At 37.7% G+C, this 21,764-nt stretch overlaps 1 protein-coding gene across 1 annotated transcript in view; it reads right to left on the bottom strand.

Annotated features, from left to right (window-relative positions):
• Positions 1 to 19,200, bottom strand: part of ptp4a3a (protein tyrosine phosphatase 4A3a) — a 33,584-nt gene extending 14,384 nt beyond the window's left edge. Inside the window, exon 1 of the mRNA XM_079877991.1 lies at positions 19,090 to 19,200. The gene's annotated coding sequence lies outside the window, so the exon portion shown is untranslated. The remainder of the gene's footprint in view (positions 1 to 19,089) is intronic.
• Positions 19,201 to 21,764: the final 2,564 nt, after the last annotated feature.

Genomic DNA, 21,764 nt, shown 5'->3' with positions numbered 1-21,764 from the left:
TTCGGGGCAGATAGCAATCGCCTTTGTTTGCGCTTTCCTCCTTGCTCCAAAAGTGTGGTGCTGTGCTGCGTCTCGCCATGTTTACCTCTACTTCTTGTTTACTTCCGGTACACTGCACGCGGGTTTTTGTATGCGCCGTCTCTACTCAAAAGACCAAGATTCCTTGCGAATAGAACATGCGCAGAACACAAATCAATGTTCCTTTTGATGGGGATATGCCGATACGCGTTTACATGACCAAATTTTAGGGTTAGAAAAGGGGTACCCCAGGGATCATATTCGGGTTTTTAAAAACCGGGATATGAGCATATTCGGGTTTTTGCCGGTGTTTACATGGCCGTGCGCGACCGGGTTATTGCTAATATCCCGGTTTTGAACGGGTTATTGGCTGCATGTAAATGTAGTCAATGAGTTATGAACTTCAACTGTTGAACAAAGATCAGCATGTAAAACAAACAGAGAGAAGAATACTCCTGACACCAAGTCCACCAGGGGTCCGACCCTGAGGTACTGTACTCGTTTACTCCATGCAGAGTAAGGTTAATTGGGTGGTTCTGAGCTAGCCTATGTCAATAGCACACGGGGGCCACACACATCAACCGATACACACAGAGAGAATTGTGAAGATCAGTAAACAATTGCTGTCGAGGTAACAGCACCACCAGCATTTACTAGTAAACCCGCAGAAGTACCATTAACTTCAGCTCTGAGGGTAACCATGACAGTGTTGTGCTTGTCTTCACAGACCAATTACCAGCCCTTGTCCCTTAAGACTGCAAATACTGGTTAAATATTTGTGCTGACAATTTCAAAGTGCTGCTGTGGGCATCTGGGACCTTTGTGTAGTGGCACTAACAAAAAATATATTGCAAAACAGGACGGGGAAGAAAGGAGAAAGAAACTACACTTATGTTTGACAGCAAAAGAGGAAATTGTCGAGGCTGAAAGGCCCCTAAAAGAGGCGGCATTGGTTGGAAATAGATCAGGGACAAACTGGGCCTCTTTACACGTGGTCCTCGGTCACGTTGTTGACCCATAAGAAACAAAACGCACAACTACTTAGATATTCATTTCTCCACACAAACTGATATCATGATTCTTCATATGTTACCCAAACTGGCCCCTCAGAAGCTTCTTGGACTTAAGTTACTATAGTGAGTCGGAATGCGCACAGGTTAATTTCGAGCTATTTCAATTTTGTTCGATTTTGAGGTTCACAACTATTTATTGATTAAGCCCTCGTTTAACGATCTCAATGCTCCAAATAGTGATTAAGCATCTAAAGCATCTTTATTTGTGCGTTTTCTGAGAGGTGAACCTTTCCTTTGTCCATGAAAAATGCTTTTTTTCTCTGCTAGCTTCTCACGCTTCCCCTCAGCACAAGTTTGGTATCATTGTAAAGCGCAGTATTTACAGCACAGAGTGTATGGACAGTGCCAAAAAATGGGCTCTTCTGAATGTCTTGCTGTAGACATGGGGACACCCATTGAAAAAGCGACATGGTGAATGACGTCAACTCAGGTGTTTCTTTATTCTATTGTAGTTATTTATGCTACTGCTTCTAATGTGTTTATTCATTCTTGTTTTATTACTGACTATTACAACAAATGACCTCATAAAAACACAAATACTTTGAGTAAACAAACGTTTTGGTGAGATAATTGTAATTTCTTTTTAAAAATATGTATAAAAACGATATTTGATATTGAGTATCGTGTACTTTTGGTAATCAGCACCGACTACTATAGATTTTGGTATCGTGACATCCCTAGTATAGTACGATATTGGATATGGGTAACTTATAAAAGAAGATAAGCTGGTCATCGGATATAGTCAACAAATCATAATTAAGTGCCAAAGCCTAAGGTCTGAATCTATAGACATGCAAGCCAGGCTAATAGTATCTCACAAACAACTCTAAGTGATGATCAGAGTGACTGGCCCATGTGCTGCATGTCACCTGCATGTTATAAATAGGCCCAGCAGCTGTTTTCTGATGCATTTAGCCCTGACTGGACTGGGCCAATGGATATGAGATAACAGCAGTAGGGGGTTTCTTTCCAACTCAGTCTAGCTTAGTGAACTTTGTTTGAGAGACCAACTTCTATCCTGAGCGATGGAAAATCTGTAATTAATTATGGATTCATTGGGCTGTTGAACTGGAAAAAACGGCATCATAAAGTTGTTGTGGTGGAAAGTACAAGATGAAGTTATCCAGGAAACATGAGATGAGATCAGAACAGAAACGCACAAGCTGACTTATTGAAATGTCCATTAGCTATTGCTGTGCTACTGAAATTGGTATCAAGATTTGTGAAATTTCCCTGGAATTGGCATTAACCACTGAAATGGGGTTGTGACAGATCCTATGATTTTCAGTGATGTGAAAATGGGGACAGAATCACAGAATCCAGTCATAAAATGTATATCATATAGGAGTTTATATCACTGAATGTCACAGAATTTGGAAAAGAAATTGATGAATAATGCAAGTGCTGTATACATCACAATATCATACATCCAAAAAGTAGAATCTGTGATTCTGAATGACAGTATCCACACCCCGCAGTGATTGACAGCCGCACATTCTCCTCAAAACATTGGATTCATCTACGCTGTGGCACAACCCACGTAAAGTTGATAATTCCACGAATAACTGCAATTGCAGATTTCAAACAGAGATGGCGACAAAGAGCAAAAACTACGGACTGCAGCTTTAAAGGGGGGGTGAAATGCTCATTTTCACTCAATCTCCTGTTAATCTTGAGTACCTATAGAGTAGTATTGCATCCTTCATATCTCCAAAACGTCTTTAGTTTTATTATATTTATAAGTTAAAGATTGGCTGTACCGAGTCTTTCCGGAAAAAACCGAGCGGCTGGGGGCGGGCCGTGTGGGCGGTGTGCTATAGCTGTGCTAACTGATCTAACAACAACACAGAGAGACATTTGAAGTAGTTTACTCACCGTGACTGCTCGATCCTTAAGCATTAGACGATCTGCAAATAAGTCGATCTGGGCTTTGTTTATAAAACAATCATCGTCGAAATGCAGGGAACAAAGAGTCGTGCACAACCTCCGTTGATGCTTCGAAAAAACAAACTCCATCCACTATTCCCTTAACGCTGGGTTCTTTGGGAATCTGTGCAGGGTTGTCTTGCCCTGCCAACCAAAAACCCACTTCTTTGGTGACATTGACTTCCCTAAAGCCGAGCAGAGCGCTTTGAGGTAATGTACTGCTTTCGCTCTCTTCTCTCTCTGGTCTGCGAGTGCGCGCGTGGCCGCGGAGAAGTGCCCTTAGGACCCATATAAGGAAATTCCGCTCTATCTTACGTAAGACAGAGCCATACTCGAAAAAAACTTTCCGAAACTTGTGACAAACCGGAAGGAGTATTTTTGGAACAAAAATACTCCTTCAAACGTACAACTTAACTTTTGAAACTTTGTCCATGTTTAGCATGGGAATCCAACTCTTTAACAGTGTAAAAAACTCAGTATGCATGAAACAGCAATTCACCCCCCCTTTAAGGAATATCACAAAAAAAACTTCAAAACCCCAATCCGTGGTGATAAACAAATGAGATTTGGAGAAGACATTGTGTACTTGTGTTGCAGCAGGTGATGGGCCCTTAGGGGCAAATCTGCGCCTCTATGTCTATGTACACTTAACTATGTGCTTCCCATAGGGATAGTGCAGTTGATCTCCAAAAATCTCAGAAGCATGGATCACCATGGCAGGAATTTGTACAGCTACGTGTAAGTCATGTTACATGAGTCAATTTCACTTTAGAAAAAACCAATGCTATACTTAATGTAAGAAAAAGGTCCTTAAAATAATTAGGCTACATAAGACAAGTAAACAGCCAGCCATACAATTAGAACAAAGAAACTATTACACACAAAACGGACAAATAAATACAACAGAACGAAAATATAAATTAAATAAACAGTGTTTTAAGTTTTTCAGGAAGATGTTCTGGTATTCAGATTAATAATAGCCTACAACAGAAAGTTCAAAATCACATACTACCTGCTTAGATACTTCATTTGAGGAGGAACGAACTTCGTGAGCACTAAACTAAGTATGTTCTATATAGTATGAATGCTAGTATAGCATGCAGACATCATCCTGTCATTGCCATGTGACTTACAAGTCAGTTGTGTTGCTTCACATAGTATTCTTCACGTACAGCTACTATATAGTAGAGAGGAAGGCATATTTAAACAAGGATTTAGAATTTTAACTACGTTTTTTTTTTTTTTTTACATGTTTTTAACATTTTAACTGTGGCCATCAATAAACATTTTACAGATAATGGTGGAGCTTAATTTGTATTGAACCCAGAATATTTCTGTAATGTAGTGAAATAATTGGGTTTATTAATAATCATGTTTACATCACTCACTAGCGATCCCATAGACAGGAAAGAAGCACAAAGTACTTCACATTTTAAAGATTTTAAAGGAATCTCAAGTTGTATTAACCCAAAACAGTCCTTTCATTTATGGGAACACTTCCCATAAATCCTGATGTACTTGTTACATCATAAGAAGGATGGCGTCTATGCTAATATTAGTCTCTCTGTTTATCCCGAGGTTTACCGCAGTCCGCCGGATCCAGGCCGTATCCAGATCTGATGAAAGACCTGCGCCTGGACACGACGACAACGCAGTCCTGAAGTGTCAACTAGTCTCTCCCCTGTGAAGGCCTCCTTCCCTTCCCTTTGCCTCTGCATTGTCAGGATAATTCTGGTTCACGTGGCTATGCGGAAGCGATAAATAACTCTTTATTATACATTTTTAAGGCCAGACAAGTAGTTTGTTGAGGGTTGGTTTGCAAAGGACTACACGCCGGCGCACATATCTATTCAAACGCGCATACCTATAGACTAAACACGTCATGTGCATGTGCACGCCGTCTGCGTTTTCGCGGGTTTATGTTTTTGAGGTTTGCGCAGAGATAACCTTTTGTTCAAAATGTTTTAAGGCTTGCACCTTGGAATCTTTTTCAGGGTTTGCGTTCTCAAGCCACCGGGCACTGTTTTGTGCGGATGAGCGGGCCGGAGCGCGTTGAGTAGGGGTGGGAATCTCTAGGCACATCACGATTCAATTCGATTACGATTCACAGGGCTGCGATGCTAAAACGATTATCAATACATCTTTTTTTTGTGTGACTACTTGGTACTTTCAAAGCAAAGTATTTATGATGACCCATTAAGAATTTACTTCCAATACTTACTTACGGTATATTAATTTTATTAATAAAACAAATGGAAGTGATTTGGCAAGTTAACTGTAAAGTTACATTTGCCAGCATATGTCTCAACATTGCAAAGAATCAACAGGAAAATAAATGTGTGCCTGTACTAGCAGCATACTTGTAGTAAATGAATACAAACTTCAGCATGTAGCCTATTGAATCTCTAGCACTTAATAATAGACTTCTAACCAACATCCCCCTGTTAAGTGCAATGAGCAATATAATCCTTCAGACAAAAAAACAAATAAACACTTTGCTGTAGCAAAATCAAGCTTTCGTTCAAAAATATAGAATTATGTACCAGCAGCTCTCATACAAAAATAATGCATGTGTACTTGCGCATATTCTGAATAATTAGTACATACAAAGCCGCTCTTATACACAACTAAATAATAAAGAGTTGTGACTTGAAATTTTTACTGTATACCACAATCAAAAACAGCTTATACAAAGAAGTGAATCAACATCTGCAGAGAGCACAGTCAAAATGTAACTTTTTGTGACTGGCATTGCACTGATACACATTGTGACTGTGGAGGGCAGTATAGTAAACCTACGTATAACAGATCGGTTTACAGCATATTGATGTGAAAACTAAACAATACAGAAAGCAGCTCTCATACAAAAAATACAAAATAGGTCACATTGAAATTGCCAATTTCCCATACGTTAGCTTTTAACGAAGAGGGTGCTGTTCAAATTTTGCGCTTTTTCCCCCACCCCTAGCGTTGAGTGCTTTCTGTTAGAACGGTGTCGTGTTAGCGGCCCCTAAGTTAATAACTAATGATCTCTGCAACGGAAGTGAATCAATCAATCAGAACTAACTTTAGCTGGACAATAACTTTATTCTAGAGCTGCTGTAAAGCCAAAACAATCTCTGTTACTTCCTATCATCACTGTAAAGCTGCTTTGAAACAATCTATATTGTTAAAAGCGCTATACAAATGAAGGTGACTTGACTTGACTATTCTTAACAACAATATATTTTAAGTATCGTAAAATAAAGAGATAATAAAGTATCATGAATTGGCCACTTTTTATTTATTGGCAAGCAACATATTCCATTCCCTCTCTTAGAGGTGATTAGGAACAACTTAGAGCTTAACAAATACAGCATTCCTGTGGAAAAAAGTCTTGAAAGTCTTTATCAACAGAAAGTAGTCAAATGTAAAACAACATTGCTCTTTTGTTGCTCTAGTAGGATTAATCTATATGTATAATACTTTGAAGACTATGCAATGAGTTAATTTTATTATCTTTGTCTTTTCTTGTTTGATTAACCTTACTTAGATAAGCAAGAATATTAGGCTGATGTCACTTTAAAACCTAATCATTAGACAAAATATATAAACATTTCTACCAAATTTGAATCAACCAAATTCGAATAAACATAATTTCACTTCAAAAACTTCACAATCCTCTGGGATCTTCTTTCACAAGAAGGTGGACAATGTGACCTTCCTGTAAACCCCTAGGAGACCACCAGTGGTCTGGCCTGGAGGTCTGTCTGAATGCAGGAATCCAGATTCTCACAGAACTCTGAAAGGTCAGGACTGCCAAAATTTGCCAGAGCAGGGAAGGAGATCACAACACAGGAAATCCCTCATCCTGTCTCGCAAGTATCAATGAAACAAACACACACACACACACACACTTTAGTGTGCAATGAACACTATTCAGCAAGAGGATGCCCCAGCACGCTAATGTGCCGTGAGAGGTTGTCAAATGACAAAAAATAAATAAAGAAATAAATGCTACAAATAAGGCTATATCGTCGTTATCAGGCGGAAACCTCATATCTTTTACAATTAACAATTAACTTAGGCTTATAACCTGTGAGTTGATGAAAACGTAATGCTGAGATTGTCTCAGATGCGGCTGTTCCAGTGATGGACAAAACGCACATCTCTGTCAATCACTGGTCAAAAACCTCAGAACTCCATTTAAGCTTGATTTTCATTAAATGGTCATTTAATTTTAATGACATGCATGACCATATAGAAAGTCACAATACCAACTTTGATGACAGTGTTAATTATTTAAAAAACACAAGATTTCTGCCCGTTTGCCGTGGGATTTTTTACTTATCAAAACTGTGCTGTGGCAAAAACGTTGGGAAACACTCATAGTCAAAGTGGGTATTTTGGATGCTGTTTTTTTTTTTTCATGGGACATTCCCTGTGTCTGCAGCTGTGTGTTTTCAAACAACAGGCAACCTTATGCTGATGTCAGAGGGTTTCCTGTCTGAGAACTGCAGCTGGACCGTCAGTATTGTAAAAAAAAGAAGACGACAAAGACAGGGGAGGCAAACACTTGTGTCTACCAACATGACACAAAGACTCAAAACGCTAAATAAATTGAACTGGAAACAATTTTGGCACTGCCCTACACATTTTCACACTGAATATCCTATTTGACTTGGAAATACGTCACATTACAGATGTAAAATGGGCTGCGAATGCCATTTCATGTTGACTTTAAAACTGTAACTTTTGGCGCTAGCAGTTAATAAACAGAACTGCATGCGTCTTGTGGAAGAACATTGTAGCCAGAGCTACTTCTCTCTGTTTATGTCTATGACGAGTCACGCATGTACTGGGTTACTCCGCAGGGGTATGACCCGTAACAGTCTAAGATAGTCTGAATATAAACACTAATTATAGGTGTGCATCATAGTGATTGAAGATAAGACAAAAACACAGTTTGGAAAATGGATTCATGATGCTCTCGTTTAGTATATACATTTTGTACATTTTGAACACAAAAAAAGTTACGGACTGCAGCTTTAAAGACAAAATAAAATTGAAATTGATCTCAGTTACTTTAGTACTAAACATTCATCCACACATTAAAGAAACACCAAGCCTACCATGCAGTGTAATCCCAATGGAAAATTACTTACGAAAGAATAATATTTTTTACTAATCTAGGCTACACTTTCTGCACCTTTAAATGCAATGCATGCGGCATGTGAGCTAGACTCTTCCATCATCCTCCATGAAGCAGAGGGGAAAAGAGTCTGGGAAGTCTGTTCAGTTGGCCAAAGCACAAATCCTAAATCTCCTTGAAGGAGACTGCTGCATCGCATCACACAAATCATATGGTACAAGTCTTACAATTTAGTACCCGAATTTGACATTAACATTCAATTGTGTTTTCACCCCAAATTTATTTCAGTAGATATAAATGTTTAATCACAAATGGTGTGGTTTCAAACACAACTAAGGTCCAAATATGTTTCCCAAACACACTGCACATAAAACTGGGATAGGATCAAATATTTTGCCATTCAAAATGTTCACTTCAACTTTAAACACAGGCCTCACATTTTACATTATTGTATGGGATTAAATTCCACCCAACACCTATTTTAAATCTTTAATCTCGTAGCATGATGTGAATAGTTTCCTGCCTGAACACCAGAAGTTTTGCCACTTTTAACAGCCTGACATGAGGGGAATGAGTTTTCCCTCTTTTCCCACCCCATCTTCTCGTGATTAAATCCCAGTCTTGCGTCACAGCAGGCTCGGGCAGCCACCCATGGCCCTCCACTGGATTAATTAAAAGCATTTCTATTATAACCACTTCATGGGATGAGAACAATAAGCCACTGTAAAAGAGCAATACAACATTGGGAGGTAGATCTGTGCAGAGTGATTGCTTTCGCCGGTGTTTCAAGTTAATGGATGTAAGACAATAAAAAAACACTGGTTACGTTCACCATTGCATAACTTCCTGTTGAGATCACAGGCTTTTTAAGTAATGTGCGAATATATATCACCAATTAACGGTTATTTCAGTTGGAATTTTATATTCTATATTAATTGCATGTTACACTGTTTGTTACTAGTTTTAACATGTCTTACGTAGCCAGACCTTAGATTAACTGACTTGCAAAAAATCAACAATTAACCACTGTTCGCCTTTTATGATTATGAATTTTATTTTTGCTTTTTATTTGTTGTGATTCAGCGCTCAGGGCTCTGGACTGCAACCAAATGGTCGCATTTTGTGAACCTTTTTCCTGCCGCCGCAACTAGATTTTGTTAGACCACGTCGCCCAACTGATAAGAGCTGCCATTTCTGTTGCATATGAGAAACATCATAAGGCAAACGAAATGAAAGCGAAACGAAATAAAGCTAATAAATGGTCCACTCTGCATGCCTCAAACAAGAGGCATCTTGTTTGAGCCATGCAGAGTGGACCGTTTATTAGCTCGGAGCAATATTAGACATTAGCATCCAAATTCGGCGAAGAATTCTCTGTTACCATAGATACTGTATCAGATCAAACAGCACTGACGTGGAAACCAAGAGAAACATTGTGCCATGAACGAACAAGTTATAGAAGGCTCTCCAGTCCACAAATCACTAACATTCACCATGGATTTAATGTAGCGACGTTACCTGTAACCATGGTATTGTGGAAGAAATAGTTGAATATTTCAACCACTTTTTTAAAGGACTTTTTAAAGTACTTCACACTTTTCCAGCACTTCAAAGCTCTAGGCCTAAATATTACCTATCCAATTTCAATGTTGTTTAGGTTAATAAGGAAAGCCACTGTGCTTGAATCTGCAACACCAAGGCAATAAATTATATCAGATTGAATCGGTCAGACAAACTCACTTCCTGACTGACCTATCCAATTTTAATGTTGATAATCAAATTTAAGGCTCTGATGTTTGCCTACAAGACAACCACTGCACCACTATACCTAAACTCACGACTTATGTGCCATCCAGAAGCTTGCGTTCTGCAAGTGAACGGCGCCTTGTGGTGCCATCCAAAAGAGCCATAAAATTACTCTCATGGACCTTTTCCTCATCTGTTCCCTGCTGGTGAAATGATCTGCCTAACTAAATCTGAGCAGCTATGGCTAAAGTGTTTTGTGAACACTTGACCCATTAATATTAGCACTTACTTGTTCTGTTCTATTCTGTTTCTCTATTTATTTATTTTAAAAAAAAATAAAAAATAAAAACCTTTGCTTGACTAACTGGGACTTGACTTGACTTACATACTGTTGCCATCTTGTTGATTTAATTGCTTCTATTGTTCTCATTTGTAAGTCGCTTTGGACAAAAGCTTCTGCTAAATGATTAAATGTAAATGATAAACTATTAATTAACTCTATCTCATCATCCTAACAAGCCTGAACCAGAGGAGCCTCTCGAGACATCTGTACAATGACGCATTTGGTGCGAGTCAGAGGCTGTCATGAGAACTGTCATCTTGGATCCTGAATCAAATGTATGGAACAATGCCTTCTGGAAGACTACAGTTTGATATCTGATGTATGTTGGCTAAATATTACATTTAGTACACCTCAGTCCACAATCAATGAACTGAGCTTAATTAAAAGCAGATAAAAAGATGAATTCCACCAGTGTTTCCAGAGTCTCTGTTAATAAGTAAAGCCACTGCGCTTGAATCTGCAACACCAAGGCAATAAATTGAACAGATTGAATCGGTCAGACAAACTCACTTCCTGACTGAATCATCTCAGATTAGACTCTCGCTTACTGAACCACAGACTCAAAATACCGCTATTAGTTAGCAACTGGGTTGCACAATATTGAAAAAAAATATGATCTGTGATGACATGTTTATTAATGTGATACGATAATGCTTTCAGTGTGTAACATCTATTTAAATGATATTTAAAAAATAAAAATAGCCAACAAACAATTTTCACAAGAAAGCATCACTTCAACTAGGGATGCACCGAAATGAAAATTCTGGGCCGAAACCGAAACTGAAAATTCTGGATGCACTTGGCCCGAAAACTGAAACCGCAATGAAAGTTTATAGATAGCCTTTCTTGTTCTGTCCTATCTATCATATCATGTTGCTGCTTCATTAAAAAGCTGCGCTTAATATTTAAAAAGAAAAGTTTTTGTATACATACATTGTTTTTCATTAATGCGAGTCATACTCAAGCGGCAACCTTACTGTCTATAAACGGTACAGCTGCTACTTGTCGACACTGGAAACAATAGTCGATTACACGGAAAAATACAATTTCATTTAAAAAACAAATACTAGAATAAAAAAATCTCAAGCTTCCTGAAGACAAATAAACAGTGATTAAGAAAGACCAAAGAAAACCATAGAACCAAGACACAAATGAAATGGACCTACCTGAAAAACATCAAGCACTAGAAATAGCCTACTACATAAAATGTATAATTAAATGTATAAAAAAAATCAATGCATGCATTTACTGTGTAAATTAAATATAGCCTACATTTATTCTTATTAAAGTTACAAAAGTGATTCAGTCAAGAGCAATGAGAGATTTTCTCTATTTTTTGTTGTTTGAATAACATTAATAATGACAGCAGGTAAATTTGGATGCTATCACTTTAAGACCGACTGCACGGATCCATTATACTCGTGCATTGTTCTTGCTCTGTTCTTTCTCAACTGCTTACGTTTACTTAAGACATGACTTCACTTTGACACATATGTGTATTTAACCGTTCAAGCCCAATTAGGCGCAAAAAGTTACGTTTTCACGCGCTCTATGAGCAACGCAGAGAGCATGCACATACTGAAATGAGTTGTCTTTCGCAGCTTACTGCTACTGCGCAGCACAGCAACGTCACATGAGTGTAACCGCAATAGAGACGATAGTCAAAAATCTCTACAGGTTGACAAATTTCTATCGGTTAATCGTGTCTACCGTATATCGGCCACCCCTATTTCCTGAATGATATTTTTCCATGACATGTTCTTTGTTTAAGGAATGTTAGCAGAAATCAATTCACTTCCAATTAGGCACACATTTTCATAACTGTTTTTTGACATATGTGACCCTGGATCACAAAACCAGTCACATGTCGCACGGGTATATTTGTGGCAATAGCCAACAAAACATTGTATGGGTCAAAATTATAGATTTTTCTTTTATGCCAAAAATCATTAGGATATTAAGTAAAGAACATGTTCCATGAAAATATTTAGTAAATTTCCCACCGTAAATATATAAAACATTTATTTTTGTGAGTGAATGCAGCACAGTCGCCAACATAAATGGACAACTTTATAGATTTTCTCAATGTTTCAATTTTTTTGCACCCTCAGATTCCAGATGCTCAAATAGTTGTTTCTCTGCCAAATATTGTCCTATCCTAACAAACCATACACCAATGGAAAGCTCGTTTATTCAGCTTTCAGATGATGTATAAATCTCAATTTTAAAAAATTGACCCATGTGACTGGTTTTGTGGTCCAGGGTCACATATGTCTCGTGAAACCAACACAGAAGTGACTTAAACTGCAATTCCTCTACTGACCACTAGAGACAGGCTGCAAAAGAGAGTCAATCCCCCATGTTAAAATGCCCTTTACTTTACTTTACTTTACAGCCTAGAACAAAAAGTGGTTTTGGTCTATATAGCCTAGCTAATTTTGGCCTTCATGACAACTGTGGGGGGGGGGGGGGGGATTTTTTTATACCTCATCCATTTAAATTATATTAAGCCTTAAAGTTCTGCATAATTAAGGGCATGGCCACTTGAGTGACAGGTGGATTGCCGCTGCTGTCACTACTAGCCGTTTGTCTGCTGTCTGTTAGCGTCACGTTACCTCAGCTAATCCCGCCTCTTTTATTTGGGAGTGATACGCTACCAAGATGGCGACGGCCGGCTCCGCCCACTTTGGGCTTCAAAAATGCTCTTCAGAAACCTACAGGTGACATCACAGACACTACATACATTTTTTTACAGTCTATGGTCATACTAGACTACATGATCGTTGGTGTTCTGCCGTCAGTCTGAAGGTCTTGCTACGCGAGACTATGAATAAAGGAGTCACCCTGACTTTATTTTGAATGTCTACCAAGCTAGTGAAGCTATTGGTTTATTTACAGTTGCTGCACTGGTGCACAATCATTTAATAAATAATTCACTACATATTTGTCTGTATATTGTTTTACAAAGTTAGGAAAAAAATGTTTAAGTCAAGCCTGATGCCTTTCACAAAAGATTAATCACAGTCTCTTCCCCACAGTGAGGAAAACAGATACAGTTCATTAGGTAATTCAGCACTGTTTTTTTATTTATTATTATTTTAGTATCGGTACTCGGTATCGGCCAATACTGAATCCCAGGTATCGGAATCGGTATTGGAGGCAAAAAAAACGGATCGTACCAACCCTACTTAAAATTCCATATGTAATTAAATAGAAAAAAAAGATTAAGATTTTCAAGTTGGTAAACAATTAATAAGAAAAAAAAGTAGATCAAGAATTGTTTTTGAATTGGATCGTGACTCCTAGAATCGGAATTGGATCAGATCGTGAGGTGCCTAAAGATTCCCACCCGAAGTGAACAGTGTGTATTTTTGTCGTCTACATTATCTGCTTTTTGCGTCAACCTAAAACTTTGAGTTATTGTAACTTTTTAAAGTATTCATTCTGTTATCGCAAGCCGTTGCGATATAAATATCGATACATTGATAACTTCAATATACCGTGCAGCCCTAGTTAGCAATGGTAATAAAATCTACTTACTGGCTGGTTAAATTACATTATGTTATAGAAAACCACATTGTGTTATTTATTAAAATGTCAATAAAAAGTGTGTTTTTGTTTAACATATTTGTTTGTAAGCCAATTTCTGGGGAGGAGGATCATGTGGGAAACACTGACAAGTGCTACAAGTCACAAAGAGTTCTATTTCTCTGTACGGACAGAAGACAATTAAGGTAGACAAGGAGTTGTCAGAGCAACACTAAACACTTCTAACACAAGTAAGAGCACATCAGTAGGAGCACTGGAGCGTACGGCTTAATAACTCCCCTGCTGTGAAAAACGAAACCAAAGTTATGTTTACTTGGCAACAGCTGAAATGTTGTTTGGCAGCTGCATGTTTGAGAGTTTACAGTTTAAGATGTTTGTTACGTAAAGGACATGGGAGGTTCTTACAATTGTCTAAGAAGAAACTGAATTGGGTTTGTGCACATCTTCTTCACACAGAAATAGTTGAAGGATGACAATATAAAACAGGGCTGCATGAGTGGTCAGAAAATGATAATGAGGTTTGAATTGCAATATGATATTATTAAACAATGAGTGAATCATTTAATAACACATATTTCTGCTTTTCTTTAGGTCCTGGTGCTGCAACACTGAAGTCCTAACACAGGGTTCCTCAAATCCGGTCCTGGAGGGCCATTGACCTACAGAGTTTAGTTCCAAACCTAATCAAACGGAACAAGCTAATCAGGGTCTTCAGAGTTACTAGATCATTTCAGTTAAAGGGGTGGTTGATTATGATTTCACTTTTCTAACTTTAATTAGTGCGTTATGTTGCTGTTTGAGCATAAACAACATCTGCAAAGTTACAACGCTCAAAGTTCAAAGCAAAGGGAGATATTCTCTTTTACAGAAATCGATTTTTAAGGACTACAACAAACGCCAAATTGACTGATAGGGACTACACGAGGTTCCTCTCAGGTTAGTGACATCACAAACCCTAAAATTTACATAAACGCCTCCCCGGGAACGCATTTATAGATTATTATGACAGATAAGCTAATCAATGACTAGAAGGTATAGTTAACTCCAGATCAGCTACATCAATTCATCAACTAACCATTCAGAAATGTCCTGTTGCATTCTACATGTTCACTTCTTCTTGAGTCTCTCCATCATTGTCCGACTCCGGTTTGAACATAAAAGGCAGAACAGTTTCTGACATTTCAGTGCGTGTCTGCGTGAGGTAATCGGAGCTGCTAACACACGAGCTGTTGTAGCTCCGCCCTCTTCTTGAAAGGGAGCAGCAGCTCATTTGCATTTAAATGGACACACAAAACGACGCGTTTTGCTCACCCTCAAAAAGGGACGATTTTAACATGCTATAAAAAAATTATCTGTGGGGTATTTTGAGCTAAAACTTCACATACACACTCTGAGGACATCAGAGACTTATTTTACATCTTGTGAAAAGGGGCATTTACCACCCCTTCAGTTAAGCGAGTTTGAACAGGGTTGAGATAAACCAAAGACTTTAGATATACAAAGACGGAGCACTCATATTACAATGAATGGGAAAGTGCAAAGCGCAATATGGCGGAAGAAGTCCCATCTTCTAAAAAAAAGAGCCAAAGTCACTGCGTCACTGCAGCCGCTTTAGAAGCTTTGGCAGCTATAGAAACAGTCAGTGTTCTGAGATATGCGCATAATGACTGGTCTAGCCTGAAAAATGCAGGGTTTTTTGTCATGATCCGAGCTTTTAGAAACAAAATTTATTATACAGTTGTTGTCAGATTTCACTGGTGATTTAATCGTGGTGAACAGCTTTGGATAATTTGATGTTTCCCCGTTCAAAGAAAAAGGAGCTATACTTGCATGACTGAAAGAGCCTGATTTGAAGAGCCCATCCCTAAAATGTGGTCATTTATTAGGGATGTGCAAGACTAGTCGACTAAACGGTACAGCTGCTACTTGTCGACACTGGAAACAATAGTCGATTACACGGAAAAAAATACAATTTCATTTAAAAAACGAATACTAGCCTAAAAAACTTTCAAGCTTCCTGAAGACAAATAAACAGTGATTAAGAAAGACCAAAGAAAACCATAGAACCAAGACACAAATGAAATGGACCTACCTGAAAAACATCAAGCACTAGATATAGCCTACTACATAAAATGTATAATTAAATCAATGCATGGTATTTACTGTGTAAATTAAATATAGCCTACATTTATTCTTATTAAAGTTACAAAAGTGATTCAGTCAAGAGCAGTGAGAGATTTTCTCTATTTTTTGTTGTTTGAATAACATTAATAATGACAGCAGGTAAATTTGGATGCTATCACTTTAAGACCGACTGCACGGATCCATTATACTCGTGCATTGTTCTTGCTAGCTGTTCTTTCTCAACTGCTTACGTTTACTTAAGACATGACTTCACCGTTCAAGCCCAATTAGGCGCAAAAAGTAGGCTACTGAGTTCAGTTTTCACGCGCTCTATGAGCAAGGGCTTCATGTCGCGTGTCTCGCGCAGAGAGCATGCACATACGTCTTTCGCAGCTTACTGCTACTGCGCAGCACAGCAACGTCACATGAGCGTAACCGCAATAGAGACGATAGTCAAAAATCTCTACAGGTTGACAAATTTCTATCGGTTAATTGTATCTACCGTATATCGGCCACCCCTATTTCCTGAATGATATTTTTCCATGACATGTTCTTCGTTTAAGGAATGTTAGCAGAAATCAATTCACTTCCAATTAGGCACACATTTTCATAACTGTTTTTTTTTTCTGGGTGGGCAGATGATCAATAATTCACATTAAGCTCCCAATGGAATTCCATCATTTGACATGATGAATAAAGTTCCAGTCGGCTGGAGAGTGTTTCTGATTGATTTGCGTGATGTTATTTGTTTGAGTAAAACTGGATGTACCCACAGTTCAATACATCTGTGCGTGCTGCGCTCATGTGCACCTGCAAGAATACTTGCATCACTGAACTAAGAGAGTTCTCACACACAAATGAACAACAGACAAACCACCTGGACCACCAATCCCACTTAAGCTTTGAGTCAGCAACTAAACCTGAGAAAAACAGTGAAAACCTGTCAAATCGTAGTCATTTTAAGAGTCTTGTGCCTAAGCAAATATGTTCTTGTGCACAAGAATGCATGCATGCAATGACAATATGAGTTAATCTTAATAATGAAAATATTTCTAGTCTGTCCAATTTAAGCTAATAAACGCATGGAATTTTAAAAAAATATCATATATTATTATGCACGTTAAATGCTCTGCACTGAAATTCGCCCCACAAAGATGCACAAGTCGCATCTTATCAGCATCAGCACATAGCCTAAATGACTAACATCTGGAACATAAATTAGCCTAAATCACCTGCGGCTAAGTGCAAGTTGGCATACACCCTGGCACACTGTGTGTGGCTAACAACTGTTTATCAAACAGATAATTGCATGACCCATATCCGGTTTGGGGTTAAGTGCTGGCTGATGCTCACCAACTTTGGCACATACTTCAAAGCTGGAGATAGGAGCATGTTTATTCATTTTCATTCTGCAGGGGCTGGTAACTATCAAAGTCCTAAACCTAGAGAGAATACACAACGATTTTTCGGATATGATTAGAATAAAGAGCTCTGTGACCCCTACCATCGACAAACACCACCTCTGGCACTTTAGGAAGGAGCTCCATGTGATTTTTCTTTCATGTAAGATGTTAGTGCCTGGTCATAGTCATCCAGCTGGGCAGATGAGATCTACATTTCCCTGGCACCCTACAACCTCGCGATCGAGTTTTATAGACCACAGCTCAGGGCAAGTAAAATTCCCAAGGAACTGAACAAAAGAGGAGCTCCATATAGCTAAAACCGCACTGCAAAAAAACGAGCAGTCACTGACATCTCAAGGAATCCTGTACGTCACTGAGAGTGCAGAAACAGCTCTTTCTGGCACACGGACTGAAGGTCATGTGGAAGTATTTATTTGAGGATCGGGACCCTCTTGGGGAAAGCTCTGCAGAATTCTTGGTCCTGAGAATTTGCTGGTCTTTCTCTTACCACATAAGAAGTCCAATGTAGAGAATGAAAAACAATGTGCAAAGCAGACAAAAATACCACGGGCTTGGAGCGTAAATGTGATGCATTTCTGATGAAAACAGCTGACTTGCTCCGCTAAAACATTTTCTTCTGCAGAAAACAGCTTTGCCTCCAGTCTTTAAGCAGGCATTAGTTAAAACATGTGAGAGCGGGCAGTATGAATTAAAAACAACTCTACAAACGACATTTGTAATTGCAACACTATAGCAAACAAAGCTGACAACAAATAGGCCTAAAAAAATGAAAATGTAGCCCAAGTGCAACCATAGCAGTCCTTTTACCAGTTATCTTACATAAGATAACTTGTAAAAGTCATCTGTAAATGTGAATTGTCGGTCTGAATGGTGAATGACCTGTTGGGTGGGTGTCTTACTTTCTGCTATTAATCATGACAGGTCTACGGAACACAAACACAATGCATACCACTAAAATGTCATCACTCAATAATAGAAGAAATTACCTTGTTCAGCATCCCTCTTAAGTCAAAAGAAACTGGCACAAATCCTGACTTTGAATCTGTGATGTGGGTGACCTGGCTGAATTACTGAATTACTTAGATGCTGCGATGGTATGGGTAGAAAGACATGTTTACTCTCCTATTGACAATAATGCTAAAATACCCAAGGGTTCTTATCATGAAAAAAAAAAAAAAAGTTACACGACCAATTTTTTCAATCTTATATGTCTATTTTCCCCCACAGAAGTAGCCTACTTCGTACATAGCTTTCAATTTGGAGCTTTAACGACAGAGACGTGGACAGAAAAATGACAAGATGTCGCCCTAAACCGTTGAAACTGGCCTTTAGACTGACAATACCAAATTATTAAACCTCATTTTAAAACGAAAATCGTGTATAGTCTTTGTTATTTTACTAAAATCCTGTAAAATTTAGTTTATGCTGGTCCCCCCAGACATTTGTCTCGACATATCCCACAAAACAGCATGTTAAGGACATTAAACACAGCTTTTTATGCAAAATGTTATTTACAGCTACTATAATTCAGGAAAAATAACCGAAAACTACACTGATAACTCTGCCAACCATGATTTCCGACAGAAAGCCGGTATTTGGGCAACACCCTCCTCCACAGCCACACAATTCGCTTAAATGCTCATCATACATGGCGCTCTGGTCGCTCATCAAGTCTATTTTCAACAGTCACTTTTTAACATCTAATACGCATTTATTAAGATAGATTGCGAAAGATTGTGCCTTCATTCTACTTACCGAAAGGTTCCAGCAAATAATCTACAATGTCTGAGTGACTCAAGCCTCGCCATGCGATCGTAGTGATGTCTGATTCGCGAGCCAATCGTTCTGTTCGAAGTTCTTTCTCGTGAATCAGAGGAACCGATTCGCAAAAACAAATGGTTCAACCAGATCAATTTGCCGGAGTTCTAACAAACCTTGATAACGTTTGATTCATCAAATGAATGGACAAATCAGTGTGACTAAAACAATTTTTTTTTTTTTTTTAAATTGGAAGAAAACAGTCACTGTTAATAATGGACGAACAGCATAGGCTACTTAATGTGTGGTGTTTTATGCTTTCATTTGCTTGGACAAATATCCAGACATTTATTTTTATTTTTTTTAATTGATTTCATTCCTAAGTGAGTTTTCGAATTTGAATTGGCTGTCATGTGCAATAGTATTAATTAAGCCTACAATTTTTAGGGCAAAAAAAAAAATTAATAATTATAATAATAATTATTAGGATATCACGTATTATTTAGATTGTTGTTAGTCTATCTAATTGTTAGGCTACTAACAATTGTTAGGCTACTAACATGTTCCAGATTATCGTAATGGTAAACTGTGAATGTTGCACAATTAGTTTCAACACAATATAGCCATTGTTGGCCTAAATTAGGCTACATCATATGCTAATCAACAATATGATTAAAAAATTAGAAGAAAAAAAAGAGGAAAAAAAATAGCCTACACACACACACACACACACACACACACACACACACACACACATATATATACACACACACATATATATATATATATATATATATATATATATATATATATATATAATATATATATATATAATATATATATATATATATGCCTAATATGAAATTAAAAAATAATATAAAAAAAAACTACCAGCATATTTTAAATAAATAATATGCGGAACATTCCAAATACAACTTGTGGGTATTCCCTTTCCCCTAACATGCATCAGTGTTCTCAGTGAATCTTGAATCGGTTGTTGAATATGACTTATTAAAATGATGTGTTCAAAGGAATCGATTCTGTAAAATGAATTGAACTACCTAGCACGTTCTCGATTATTTGGTCCTCCCACACTCTCCATTGATTCTGCGTCACGACCAGCAACATGACGACAGCGCCAGATTAAATTCTAAAGCGCGATTTCAAATCTTTATGAGTCCATGTTTGTTTGGAATTTTTAAATATTCATGCAATTGTTAAATAGCCGTGCTAGTGGTTTAACAAGATGTTTTATCTAAATGTCTAAATTAAGAAAACTGCCCTCATGGCATGAATATGGTCGAAATTCAATTCAATACAGCTTTGATTAACCCTTAGCCTAACCCTTTAGTAGCCTTTAAAGTAGCCAAGCTGTGATACTAATGGAATGTTGGGAATGCGAAGTTTTGATCCAGATTGAATTGATCTGTGATTAGCCTATGCTACAAAACTTGTCGTCCTTATTAAAACCTTGAGCTGTATTTTTAGCAGTAGGCTTATGGACCCCATTCTTATTAATTTATTCAGATAATATGATAAAAGATTATAGCCTACATTTTATAGCCTAGTTATTTATTGGTTTAAATAATAGGCCTAGGCCTATTAAAACAACCACCTAATTATTTAATAAAATGCGTATTTGGATGTTATTGGTAGGCTATATTTGGCAATTTTTACATGTATTCTCAATGTTCAAACTTAGGCTATAGCCTACACTGTTGTATGCCGTTACAATATTAATAGGCTACATGCAGCTACAGCTGTGATGCCAGCCCACGTGTTAACACATCCAATTAGATGAGATAATATTTATTATCATTATATATCGTTATATTATTATGAGATACTAACGTTTCGGTTTTATTGTAGTCTACTACTTCACGGCTTTAATTAGCCTACTAATGTTTGTCCATTCGTTTTTGCAGGTGCCTATAAATCCGCAGTTCCCAAATGCAACTTAGCGCAACTTTTGTAAAGTGATAGTAAAATCACCCCAAAGATACTGCGACGACACTTCCGTGGTTTGTGTGACTTTTTTCCTGACCTTTATGGAAAATGCACCAGCCAGTTTTCCATTGAGTCACTTTTGGAGCGGGAAAGCAGCGCCTCCGCGAGGCACTTTGTGCAACTTAGAAAACGCGGTTCTACATTTAAGCAAAGAATAACTTTATAAATAAGTAAATTAAGAAAACATTTATTGTATTATCTGTTCATTTGTTTTGTATTTTAAATGCAGTTATCATTTAAAGAGGTTGTGAACAAGTCAGCCATACAAGCCATCATATAACATTAGGTTTGTTTTAACATTTATTTAATCTAAAAAAGATTAGCCTACAAATAATGACGTCATTATTTAATAAAATATATATTCATTTGTTATGTTTTAAAATAGCCTAATATTAAGACAATTATAGCCTACATACAACGTGGCTATTAATACAATGTTTGTATGTTTAATTATTAAGATTTTGTCTCTAAATTTGAGTTTATGTTTGACATTATTTCTTTATATTTTCAAACTCTTTATTTCAGGTGTGTGCATGTTACAATATTAAAACATTTAAAGCCAATAGACTGTGGTGGTCCAGGCATGCCCGCCCACGAATTAACACCTCCATCAATTATGTAAAAGAGACATTAATGAGGAATGCACATCTATAGCCGTCGTTCTT

This window comes from Squalius cephalus (assembly GCF_949319135.1).
Source record: "Squalius cephalus genome assembly, chromosome: 8".
In the NCBI taxonomy this organism is placed as follows: domain Eukaryota; kingdom Metazoa; phylum Chordata; class Actinopteri; order Cypriniformes; family Leuciscidae; genus Squalius; species Squalius cephalus.
This window is presented reverse-complemented; position numbering and strand designations above follow the sequence as displayed.